The 13109-nt window shown below is 34.6% G+C and overlaps 1 protein-coding gene across 8 annotated transcripts in view; it reads left to right on the forward strand.

The window, feature by feature from the left end:
* The window catches only part of LOC106881143 (uncharacterized), a 406256-nt gene that overhangs the window by 63549 nt on the left and 329598 nt on the right, over positions 1 to 13109 (forward strand). For 2 of the 8 annotated variants that reach the window (XM_089349352.1, XM_089349357.1), the window contains exon 1: positions 529 to 609. The exons of the other annotated variants lie outside the window; for them this stretch is intronic. The gene's annotated coding sequence lies outside the window, so the exon portion shown is untranslated. Of the gene's footprint in view, positions 1 to 528; positions 610 to 13109 lie in introns of those variants that run through there. 8 annotated transcript variants of the gene reach the window in all.

The following is a 13109-nucleotide window of genomic DNA, read 5'->3' on the forward strand; positions in this document are numbered from 1 at the left end:
GTCTGTATACATATATATGTGTACATGTGTGTGCGTGCAAATATATATATATATATATATATATATATATATATATATATAAAACCCACACACATACTTAAATGTACACATGCATATATAATTATATTTGAGGGGTTTTTTTTTTGTATGTTATGAACATTAGCATAATGATGGAAGTGACAGATAGTATTTCTTGAAATGATGCCTTATAGCACTGTCTTAAGTAGTTTACTACTCTGAGTTAATTCATATAAAAATCTCCTTAACTCCTCCTGGGAATCATTAAAACTAACTACAATACACACACAAAATATCAACTCTCTTGCTTGGTTCTATGAAAATAAACCTTGTCTTTACACAAAACAAAATTACCATAATCATTATTATTTTCCTAATATCATCAGCATCGTTAAACAAAATCATTATTATAAATGCTAAAGTATTCTAATTTTCTCTGTTTACTATTTATATTTCTAACTGACCTTTATGTTGGCACTTTGTTTAAATTCTTATTCATCTGACCTACAGATACATTTCACTCCAAGATTCTTATAACGCCCTTCCCCCCTACAAGGTTACCTCTTGAATTTCAGAAATGATTACTCAAAGGTAAGATATTTAATTTTTCTTTACTGTCTCTCCATTCTCTTTACAATGATTTTTGCCCTCTACCACCACCACCACCACCACCACCACCACCACCAATATCACCACCGCTACCACTACCTTCACCACCACCATATACCATCAAATCTTTTCCACAATTCTTTGAACTTTAATTTACTTTCATGTCGTATATATCTTCTTATTGTTATTTACATCATTAGAGCCATTACCATTAATAATAATTTTTGTTATCTATTATTATTATTATTATTATTATTATTATTATTATTATTACCCATTATTATTATTATTATTATTATTATTATTGTTATTATTATTATTACCCATTATTATTATTATTATTTATCTATTTTTATTATTATTGTTATTATTTTTATGTTAAATATTAAGAATGGTGGAGATTGCACAATCATAGTGAGCTGGACTAGAAGCAGTTTTTTTTTTCTACACTGTTTAAAATCTGTTTTTTTTTTCTTGCATGAGTAGAATAAATTTTTGTGGAAATATATATTTTTTTACTGTTCAGTACCCTTCCTATTGCTAATCAATCAGCCATAGAACAGGAAGCGGACATTATGAACTTTTATTTTTTATTGTAATAATCTGGACTCAAATGTTCTTCGATTCCTCTCCCTTACAAAGCTGACCATATCTTTTCCAAAGTCCTATTTCTGTTATATGCAGAGATCAACTGCATATATCTAACTCCCTTTCAAAATGAATGGTTTATGTTGATTTAGCAAGTTACTGACGTTTTGTGGGAGGGGACTAGTTGATTACATCGACCCCAGTACTTCATTTATCGACCCTAAAAGGATGAAAGGCAAAGTGAGCTGGCAAAATCGTTAGCATGCTGGACAAAATGCTTAGTGGTATTTTGCCCATCGCTCCATTGTGAGTTCAAATTCCGCTGAGGTCAACTTTGCCTTTCATGCTTTCAGGGTTGATAAAAATAAGTACCAGTTGAAAGCTGGGGTCGATGTATCCCCTCCCTAAAATTGTGGCAAAATTTGAAACTATTATTATTAATATTATTATTATTATTATTATTATTATTATTATTATTATTATTATTATTAAGGCGGCTAGTTGGCAGAATCATCAGCATGCTGGATGAAATGCATAGTGGCATTTCACTCGTTGCTATGTTCTGAGTTCAAATTTAGCTGAGATTTACTTTGCCTTTCAAACTCTTGGGGTTGAGATAAGTACCAGTTGAACGCTGAGGGTCAATGTAATCAACTAGCCCCCTCAGGTGGTGAGCTGACACAATCATTAGCATGCCAGGTAAAATGCTTAGCAACATTTCATCCATCTTTATGAGTTCAAATTCGCTGAAGTCTACTTTGCCTTTCATCGTTTTGTGGTCAATAAAATAAGTACCAGTTATGCACTGGGGTCAGTGTAATTAACTTATCACCTCCCCGAAAGTTTCAGACCTTGTACCTATAGGAGAAGGATTATTATTATTATTATTATTATTATTATTATTATTATTATTATTATCATTATCATTATTATTAAAATGGCAAGCTAGCAGAACTATTAACATGCCAGGCAGAATACTTAGCAACAGTTCGTCCATTTTTATGTTCTGAGTTCATATTCCGCCAAGGTCGACTATGCCTTTCATCCTTTTTCGGGTCAATAAATGAAGTACCAGTCAAGTATTAGGGTCGATGTAATCAACTAGTCCCCTCCCCAAAAATTTCAGGCCTTGTGTCTATAACAGAAAGGATTACTATTATTATCATTTTTATTATTATTATTATTATTATAATTGTTGTTATTATTATTATTATTATTGCCATGATATTTTTCAGTGCCATACTGTGAAATGAGAGGCTTTCTCAGTGTTGATTCTTTGTGATAGTAGAAGTGGAGGTGGGGCATTTCACAATGTGAAATTAACAATGAAACAATGAACAGGAATGGTTGGGATAGCTATCTACCTATCTGTCTACCTACCTATCTATCTATCTACCTTTTCCACCTTATCCACTGGCCTGGCAGTGCTATCTGAGAGCATTGCCCATTCAAGATAAGGTCTACAGACACGGTTCAAGAAACACTGAACCAGCCTGCCTAAGATGCAGTCAGAATGATGAACCCATTCTGCATGCACTCATGCAATGTCCAAATATTCCAGACCTGTGGCCCTATGTTGAATGACTGCTGTCATGTGTGGGATGAGTCCGGTTGGCAACCGAGTCTATCATAAATATTACCCTACCACCTTCCTTTAACTGGGAAGGCAAAGCAGTTTTCATTGTACTGGTGGCTATGGTGAAAGAATGTGTATGGTGGACTCATTTGAAAGGCTTAGAGACAAATACTTTCCTCTTTGGCCAACCTCTCAACTTTTTCAAGTATCACTTGAAAAAGAAAGTGAAAGTAGAGAGGGAAGTTTTGTCTAATAAAAAGTTTAATAAAAGGTGGGTACGCATGAATGATGAACCCACTTTGAACATGGTTCTTTTCCGTAGGTTTTTCTTCCCATGGATAACCCTAGTCAGTGTTATATTTTCTTCCCCGTTTGTGAATTTCTGTTGTTAAAACGTTACCTTGTTATCTCTTTGTATACACATCCCAAAACGTTTTTGATTCCTATTGATCGGTTTTGAAAAGAAGATTTCTACATTGTATTGTCCCTTCTGTGTTTGGCCCTGCATGGTTTAATAAATCCATCTATCTATCTACCTATCTATCTATCTATCAAATTCTGACTCGTAAAAGTTTTAGGTTTTAATTATTACTCTTTTTTTTTATTATTGTATTTCCATCAGAAGAGAATCTGTATCAACACCACAATTGCATAACTTTACTTACCTGTATGTCTAAAGTGTTATTATATCTATGTTGAAAAAGAAAGAAAAAAAATCACTATTTCTATTATTGCATGTAAAATTCTACAAATGTTGGGCTTATCTTTATCTTTTGTTGGGGGGAAGGATGGACGTACTGATGTCAACTGAATTAAATGAACCTAATTACCCAAAAATTTCTGACTCAGTGCAAAGATGACGAAATCTTAATACAATGATTTGGATTATTATGATTAATAATAGAGTGCTGGTTGACTGTTTTATTACATTTATTTTTCATGCTCTTGTCTGTCACAATAAATAATCAGTAATATGGTAACGTCGGCGCCATGTAATGAAAGATACTTCTACACATTGCAGAGGGTAGAAAATATAGAAAGCATCTTTGAAATATGTATTGTTCTTACTACTGCTGCTGATGATGTTGGTCTTAATAAATAATATTTAACCTCTCGGTAACTATATTTTTCTTTGATCTCAAATTCAACGAGATGCACTGGCAAACCACTTTTCACAAGATTCATCATAAGATATTCTACAATTCTTTTTTTTTTTTTTTTTTTTTCATGATGTAGGTGCAAGCATGTCTGCATAGTAAGAAGCTTGCTTCCCAACCACAAGGTTCTGGGTTCAGACTCACTGCATGACCTGTTGGGCTAATGTTTTGTACCGTATCCTTAGGCTAACCAAAGCCTTATGAGTAGATTTGGTAGACAGAAACTGAAAGGAACCCATCGTGTGAGTGTGCGTGCGTGTTTATGGATATAAATGTGCGTGTGCTTATGTATGTATGTACATGATAGCTGCAAGTTGAGAACTAACTTGGTAGACTGATGAGAGACAGAAAATGGTTGACAAACTGGAAGCAGCCAGTCATATATGCACACATACATACACACACACACACACACACACACACACATACATATACATGGTGCAATGGGTAAATTGTCACCATTTTATATTTTTAATTTCACGCATGCGCATTGTTTAATTTTATTTTGTCAACTACACAGTATAGTGGGGTCAGTTGGGCACCGTCTGTGAGAAGAACACCACCATGACATATTTCACTCTGCCAGAAATTTGGAAACAACATGCTGTACTTCTTGGCAGTTGCTCTAGAAGTTCCAATACAAACATTTCAGAGTGTTTGGGTGCCAATCTGAGGACAATGCAATCTGAGGTCATGTACCAAGAGCGATAAAAATCAAACATCCAGTCAACATCATGGTGTTTGGAGTGATCACTAGTGATGGCGACACTATGCATCCATTCATCTTCCCTACATCAAGTGCCTGGAGGAAGTAGTGCTGCACTGGCCCAAGGGAGTGGCTGCTGGAAGACCCTATGTCTGGCAACAAGATCTGCACCATGCAACACAAGCAGGAGAACCCAATGATGGCTGTCAGACAATTTCTGCAACCACATCACCCCTAACATCTGGCCATCTTTTAGTGCATGAGTAGTCCTCAGCCACACGTACCTGTACCTTAATTCCAGGACACAGTTGGTGTGACAAATCGTCTTCATTCTCATTAATATTTGTGTTCCATGTAGCTATGGGTCAAATGCTTTGATAGGATCCGATATGTCCAAGGACTGCATCATTCTCCAATACCTACTCTGGCATGATTTCTCTGCCAACCACATTACTGCATGAACTCGGTGCTTTTTTTCATCCCACCTGCACTATTAAGGTCACTATGCAGCTTGCAGTACTACAAGCTCTGTGGAGTGAAGGGTGTATCAGCTCCATGCTAGTGCATGAGGGATTGCACTATGAGATGGAGGTAACAAAGTTGTGCATTTGTATTACAGGTGCAATCCATCCAACTCCCTTTTGAAAAGTATCCCTTAGCCAAGGCATTCATACATATTTAATTCATGCATATATGTTTGTGTACCAGTCTCTCTCACTCTCTATCTCTCTCTCTCTCTCTCTCTCTCTCTCTCTCTCTCCCTCTATCTCTCTCTCTCCCTCTCTCTCTCTCCCTCTCTCTCTCTCTCTCTCTCTCTCTCTCTCTCTCTCTCTCTCTGGATGGCACGTTGTGTTCTTGAGCAAAGCACTTCATTTTGCATTGTTTTAGTTGCCTGTCGATGAGGGGATATTGTTGGCCTGCTCACTTAGCCAGAGGGGTGGTGTCATTTGAAGGATAAAACAATGCAAAAATGCATTGTGACCAGCAATGTGTAACAACATCTGATAGCCCGGCTGGTCATGTGATCACGCGAGATATATTTTTATATATATACATATATATATATATATATATATATATATATATATATATATATATATATATATATATATATATATATGTATATATATATATATGTATATATATATATGTGCTTATGTGTCTGTGTTTGTCCCCCAACATCGCTTGACAACCGATGCTGGTGTGTTTACGTCCCCGTAATCTAGCGGTTCAGCAAAAGAGACTGATAGAATAAGTACTAGGCTTCCAAAGAATAAGTCCTGGGGTTGATTTGCTCGACTAAAGGTGGTGCTCCAGCATAGCCACAGTCAAATGACTGAAACAAGTAAAAGAGTAAAGAGTATATATATATATATATATATATAAATATATATATATGTATATATGCATACTTATACATAGTGGTTGGAGTTTGTGTGTGTATATATATATATATATATATATATATATATATATATATGAATAAATATATCCATTCTTATTCTTTATATAAAAGACAATCTTCTACATACACACACATGCGTGCACACACATGCATACACATGAACATCCCTCACATATCTACATAGGCATATAAATATGTATGCACATCTACATTTGTTTTTATAAGCATGTGTTACATATGTAAACGTGTGTGAGAGAGAGTGTAGGCATGTGTGTATGTTTGTGTGTGTGTATGTTTGTGTGGGTGTCTGTGTGGGTGTAAAAGCAGAAAGGTGTTTGTTTATATGAGATGTATGAATGGATATTTTTATACGAGTTTTCTGAAAACCTACCACAACAATTTGACAGTTTCCGTCCCATTACCTCCATGTTTGCAGTACTGTTTTTAATTCTTTGATTCTACTTGACACTTAATCTTACAATAGGATTAGATTAAGTACCTTAATTATGCGATTGCTAATTCCAATTTGCATCAAACTAATAGAAATATAAATGAAATGCAGGATTAAATTCTGCAAGTCTAATAATGCCAAATAATTTTTAATTAGTCTGTGGTTGTTTCAAAGATGGTTTTCTGGAGCGGATTCTTTAGCTTATTAATTAGACGCTCATCTTGAAAAGGATCCACTAAATGAGGATTTAAAATTTGAATAATGATAATAAGTGATAATCAAGATAAGATAATGATTATATGTGTGTATGAGTGTGTGTGTGTGTGCGCGCAAACCCAAAATCCTGTGCCATGTCGTAGTTTTACATATGTATGGACACATATTCGATAAATAAATAGCAAAGTAAATGGATAATTCGATCATTTGATCGATGTGTGTGTGTGTGTACATATGTATATGTATGTCTGTAAGTCTATATATACATGTATATATATTAAGGCAGTAAGCTGGAGGAACCATTAGCTCATGAGACAAAATGCTTACTAGCAAGTCTTCCAGCTCGTTACATTCTGAGTTCAAATTTTCTCGTAGTCACCTTTGCCTTTTCTCTTTCAGGGTCAATAAAATAGCTATCTTTTAAGCACAGAAATTAATGGAATAGTCTAACCCCCACCTTGATATTGGTGGCCTAGCCTGCACCTTTACAGACATATCCACCCCACCTTTCTAATTTTTTGTCCTCATTCTTATTCTCTATTATATTCACTGTTTTATATTTTTAGAGTATGCACTGATACTGTATCACCACCATCATTGTTTTCATTCATGCTACTCCCTCCCATCCTTATATAATGTAGGGTAGCCATGTATCACTTGTACCTGTCTCTCTGTCATACCTGGAATAAAGCCATTTCCCTTTCTACAGCAACTTCACCAATCAAGGAGTCTTTCTCTTTGCCTTTAGAATTTCTTAGTAACCTCGCTAATGCTAGTGTCATAGAACAAAAATAAAGCAATAAATACAATCTGTAAAGGGGTTGGTATTAGAAAGGCATCCAGCCATAGAAATCCTACCAAAGCAGACACTTGAAGCTCAATATAGTCCTCTGACTTATTGGACCCTGTCAAGTTATTCAACTCTTGCCAACATGAAAGATGAGGAATAAATGATGGTGATGATGATGTTGATGATGATGATAGTCTCACACATATATATGGGTATGTGTGTGTGTGCGTGCATATGTCTATATGTGTAAGTATATATGTATATATATATATATATGTGTGTGTGTGTGTGTGTGTGTGTGTGTGTGTGTGTGTGTGTGTAAGTATATGTGTGTATATGTGTATATATATATATGTGTGTGTGTGTGTGTGTGTGTGTGTGTGTGTGTGTGTACGTTTGTGTGTGCATGTGTGTGTGTGTGTCTATTGAGGTACAGATGAGTAATATTGTATTTTCAAGCAACTAGTCTGACATCATATCAGCAAATAGTTTACAAGCCAATAAAAGCTCCCCTTGTGGCCAACCAACCAATCAACCAACATAAAGGCAATAACCAAATATTAGTGTTAACACACAGTGTGTTTATATGTTCTCTTCAATTAGCCCATGGAAGATCAAGACTTCAGTGATCTGTATATTCAGCATTGCATTCTTTACATATTTTGCCAAGACCACAATGCAACATGTGCAAGGCAAGACATATGTACTGTGTTTCTGGAATGCCAAAAGTGGTTTAAAAATTCAAAAGTGGTGATTTAGTTCTATTGGATGGGCATAAATCAGAAAGATTTATTGTTCTGGAAACAACAGTTGAAGAGGACCAGCTTCAAACTATTGGTGATTTGTCCTGGAAGCTAAATAAACATCCTGTGGACAAGGTCATCTGAAGAATATTGAGAAAGTGTATAGAGAAAAGAAGTAGGTACCTTATGAATTGCACTCCAAGAATAAACTAGAGTGTTTAACAATTTGTAACAATTTCCTAATCAAGCGTGAACAAACACCTTTTCTTAATCAAATTGTAGCAGGTGATGAGTAATTGAAAGATTATACCAACAAAAAACCTTAAAAGCAGTAGCTAAGGTCATTTTAAAATCCTGTTTTAATATCCAAACCAGAGCAACACCCAAGGAAGATATTTTTGCACATTTGATGGAATATAATAAGTATTGTTCACTTTGAATTATTGGAATAAGGGAAAAGCATCACTGCACAACTTTATTGTCAACAACTTGGAACATGTTAATCAAGTTTTGTTCAAAACACAATCAGCTCTTGTTCGCAGGAAGGGAGTCATCATACAACATAATAATGTTTATTTACCTGCAGATAAATATTCAAAAGCAAGGACGATTGTCAAAAACGACACACCAAATATTTTTCTCTTCTAAAGAACCTGATTTTTTTGCCTGAGGAATCAGAAAACTGGTTTTGCAGTAGGAAAATGTTATTGCTAACAACAGCGATTATATTTTGAATGAATAGATATATTTACAATATGTTTTATGATGATTTAAAGTCATTACATGAAATGCAACATTACTTTTTGGTATTCTTGTATGTGTGTGTGAGTGTGTGTATGTATAGGTAATATATGCATATACTTGTATATTAATTTATATATATATGCATATACTTATATATTATTTATTATATATATATATATATATATATAGATAGATAGATAGATAGATAGATAGATACATGTATATATGTACATTTATGTATGTATATGTGCATATATGTATATAGATAGATAGATAGATACATGTATATAGGTATAAATATATGTATATGTACATACATATGTATGTATATATACGTATGTGTGTGTATGTATATATGTGTGTGTGTATGTGTATGTATTTATATATATGTATGTACATATATATATATATATATATATATATATATATATATATATATATATATATATATACATATATATGCTGTATTCCTGGATATTCTTTTATTTTGTAAAAATTACTTCTCATCTGATGATTATCGTCTTTTATAATGATGTAATGTTCCCATTCTTCTATAAGAAGTTACATAAGAAACAGCCATAATGAGCTGACAATTATCTACCGTATGTTATTATTCATTTGATTACATATACATATGTGTGTGTCAGGGGTGGGGTACATATATGTATATATGTATGTGTACATACATGTACAGGGTGCAATGAATAAACTGTAGTCTTAATTACGCAAAAAGGAAAATAACACTGACATCTCATTTTAACAGATATATTTACCAAAATTACATAAAAATATCTTGAAATACTAAAGAGTAAGTTTATTCAATAACATCCCCATTGGCTTCAACCATGGCCTCCAGACCACTTTGGAATTTCCTGAAACTCTTCTAGACGGTCTCCTTGTTTAAGTTGGTGAATGCTGCCATAATCCTTGCCTTCAGTTGACCTTTGGTGTTACAAAGAGTTTCGTTGATCTTTCACTCAGCTGTGCCCCACATATAATAATCAAAGGGGTTGCAGTCTGGGGAGTTAGGTGGCCAGATGTTAGGGGTGATGTGGTCGCAGAAATTGTCTGACAGCCATGACTAGGTTCTCCTGCTTGTGTGGCATGGTGCAGAGTCATGTTACCAGACATAGGGTCTTCTAGCAGCCACCCTCTTGAGCCAGGACAGCACTACCTCCTCCAGGCACTTGATGTAGGCTGCCATGTTGAGTGTGAGACTGTGTGGGAATATGAATGGAAGCATAACGTCACCATCATTAGTGATCACTCCAAACACCATGATGTTGACTGAACATTTAATTTTGATCATGCTCGGTACATGTCCATATTGGAGTTTCCAGCACTTTGTATTGGAGCTTCTAGCACAAATGCCAAGCAGTACAGCATGTCGTTTCCAAATTCCTGGCAGAGTGAATTGCGTCGTGGTGCTGCTTTCCTCACAGATGGTGCCCAACTGACCCTACTATACTGTGTAGTCGACAAAATCAAAAACAAACAATGTGAATACACAAAATTAAAAATATCAAATGGCAACAATTTACCCATCACACTCTGTATATATGTATGTATACACACACACACTCACACACAGCACACACACACACACACACACACACACACACACACATATATATATGAATGCCATTTATCCATTTAGAGCTGCTAAAACTTATAACCTCAATTATTTTCATGATGGATGTATCTTCCTCATGAATACATGAAGGAATGCTGGCAAATACTTAACTATAGGATGTTGATTTTAACTATAAGCTGTTGTGTTTTTTGATAAGGCTCTTTAATCTACTTGCCTCAGTTAATTTATCAGAAAAATCTATACAACTTTGACTTCAAGGATCAGTGGTTAGTGTTAAGAAACTCTATTCATGTGTATAAGGACCTGTTCAAATAATCCATAGCAAATACCTATATATGCAGGTTTATAAAACCTATGTTATCCTTGAAAACACAAATGCATGGAAATTCTTTAAAGCAACTAATAGACCAAAACCTGTTTCTTGCAATCTTTCATTTCACATACTGCTTTCATATGTTTCTGTATTATTTCATTTGCATGTTATTGATCTCACAGTTTCCACCTGTGAAGTGAATAACCTATCTCAGAACCCACAACTTCAAGTCAATGAAGGAGGACTCTATACGGTGGTCATTCCATTTGCTAGAAATAATAATGAAACCTATCTCAAATTTCAAATCATTATCTTAACAAGGAGGAAAGACTCATTTGATAATGTACTTCATGATACACTTTACCTGAAGTAAGATGGGATAATTGGAGAGCTGACTTAGGTATAAATAATGAGAATCAACCAACCACTCTTATATTTATCTACATTTGGTCATGCTTCTCAAGATATAACTATTCTTATGAGCATTCACAGAAAGAAGATTTTCTCTCATATTTGGGCTCTCTCATTCACTCACATTCACTCATTCTGTTGAACCAAAATAGTTTTCTGATAAGAATAATATGAATATTTTAAATCTTTTTTATTTCATCATGTTAATATATGAGTCACATTCAATAGCATGCTAGATGAAAGCTCTCCAAGATTTAGTTGTTTCTCTTTACATTTTGGCTTCATATCCCACTTGGTTTGACTTTTCCTTTCATTTGTGGGCTTGTGTTTTAGGTGTGGCTATGGTGGTAAGAAGTCTGCTTTCCAACCTCATGCTTCTAGGTTCACTCCCACTGAGTGGCGCTAACCATGGGCCAACCAAAACTTTGTAAGTAGAGTTGGTAGACAGAAACTGAAAAAAGCCTGTAATGTGTGTGTGTATGTGTGTTTGTGTTTGTCCCTCACTACCACTTAACAACCAATGATGGTTTTTTTGCATTTTCCTAGCTTAGCAGTTCAGCACAAGGAGACCGTTAGGATATGTACCAGATTTGGCAAAAAGAAATTACTGGGGGAAACTTGTTTAATTAAACCCTAAGACAGTGCCCCACCATGGTCACAGTCTTATGACTAGAATAAATGTAAGACAAACAATGTAATAATTCTTTATTATATGGTAACAAAAGTAGTAAGTCCCTCTGATTGCATTACAATCGCTGTAGTTTGATGCCTCGTTGTTTTGAGTTCACACCTTGTAAGAGTTAATTTTGTTTTTGATTTCTCCATGCTGATAAACTACAGCCAGCTGTCATTTTTGTGTGAGTATGACTTTGTAACATGTACCATACTTTGGTTAAATGTTTTAGATGCTTATGTATTTTGCAAACCAACATAGAAACTTTCTCTTTCACTCATCCATGACAGCATTAGCACATTAAGGATGCAACAGCTGAACGGACAGAGAAAGAGAGAAAGAGAGAGAGAAAGCTGCACCAGGACACAGCTGATACTCATTTTCAGCTGAGTAGGCTGTAGAACAGTGTGAAATGAAGTGCTTTGCGAAGTTAACCTTGGCGGAATTTGAACTCAGAACGTAGCAAAGGGCGAAATACTGCTGAGTATTTCATCCAGCATGCTAATGATTCAGCCAGCTTGCCGCTTTTATTATTATTATTATAATAATAATAATAATAATAACAACAATAACAATAATAATAACAATAATAACAACAATAACAATAATAATAATAATAATAACAACAATAACAATAATAATAATAATAATAATAATAATAATAATAATAATAATCTGGCACATATATATTGTCTTTATTTGCTGCAAGGTTATAAAGATATTCATAAAAAAAAAACTGATGTTAATGTAAGTATTAATAATGAAGAATGAAAACGAAGGACAGAAACTGATTAAGAATGAATAACAGAAAGACATGCATTATGGTTTTTTTTTTTTTTATGTTGTATGTTGCTCAGTATTGAACTCTAAGACACAAGACTATAAGGTGGAAGATGGAGTGGAGGGAGACAACTGATAAGTGCTTATTGCCAAATGATGCAAGATTTAATAAAGGAAATGAATGAAACAGAAATTGAATTTGATAGTTGCTTTTCATTGCTCTTTTTACACACCCACACACACACATACACGCACGCGCGCGCGCACACACACACACACACACAGGCATATGTTGTTCTTTTTTTTTTTTTGCCATGTAACAATTGTATCAAGTA

This window comes from Octopus bimaculoides, chromosome 3 (genome assembly GCF_046866305.1).
Source record: "Octopus bimaculoides isolate indiv1 chromosome 3, ASM4686630v1, whole genome shotgun sequence".
Lineage (NCBI taxonomy): Eukaryota > Metazoa > Mollusca > Cephalopoda > Octopoda > Octopodidae > Octopus > Octopus bimaculoides.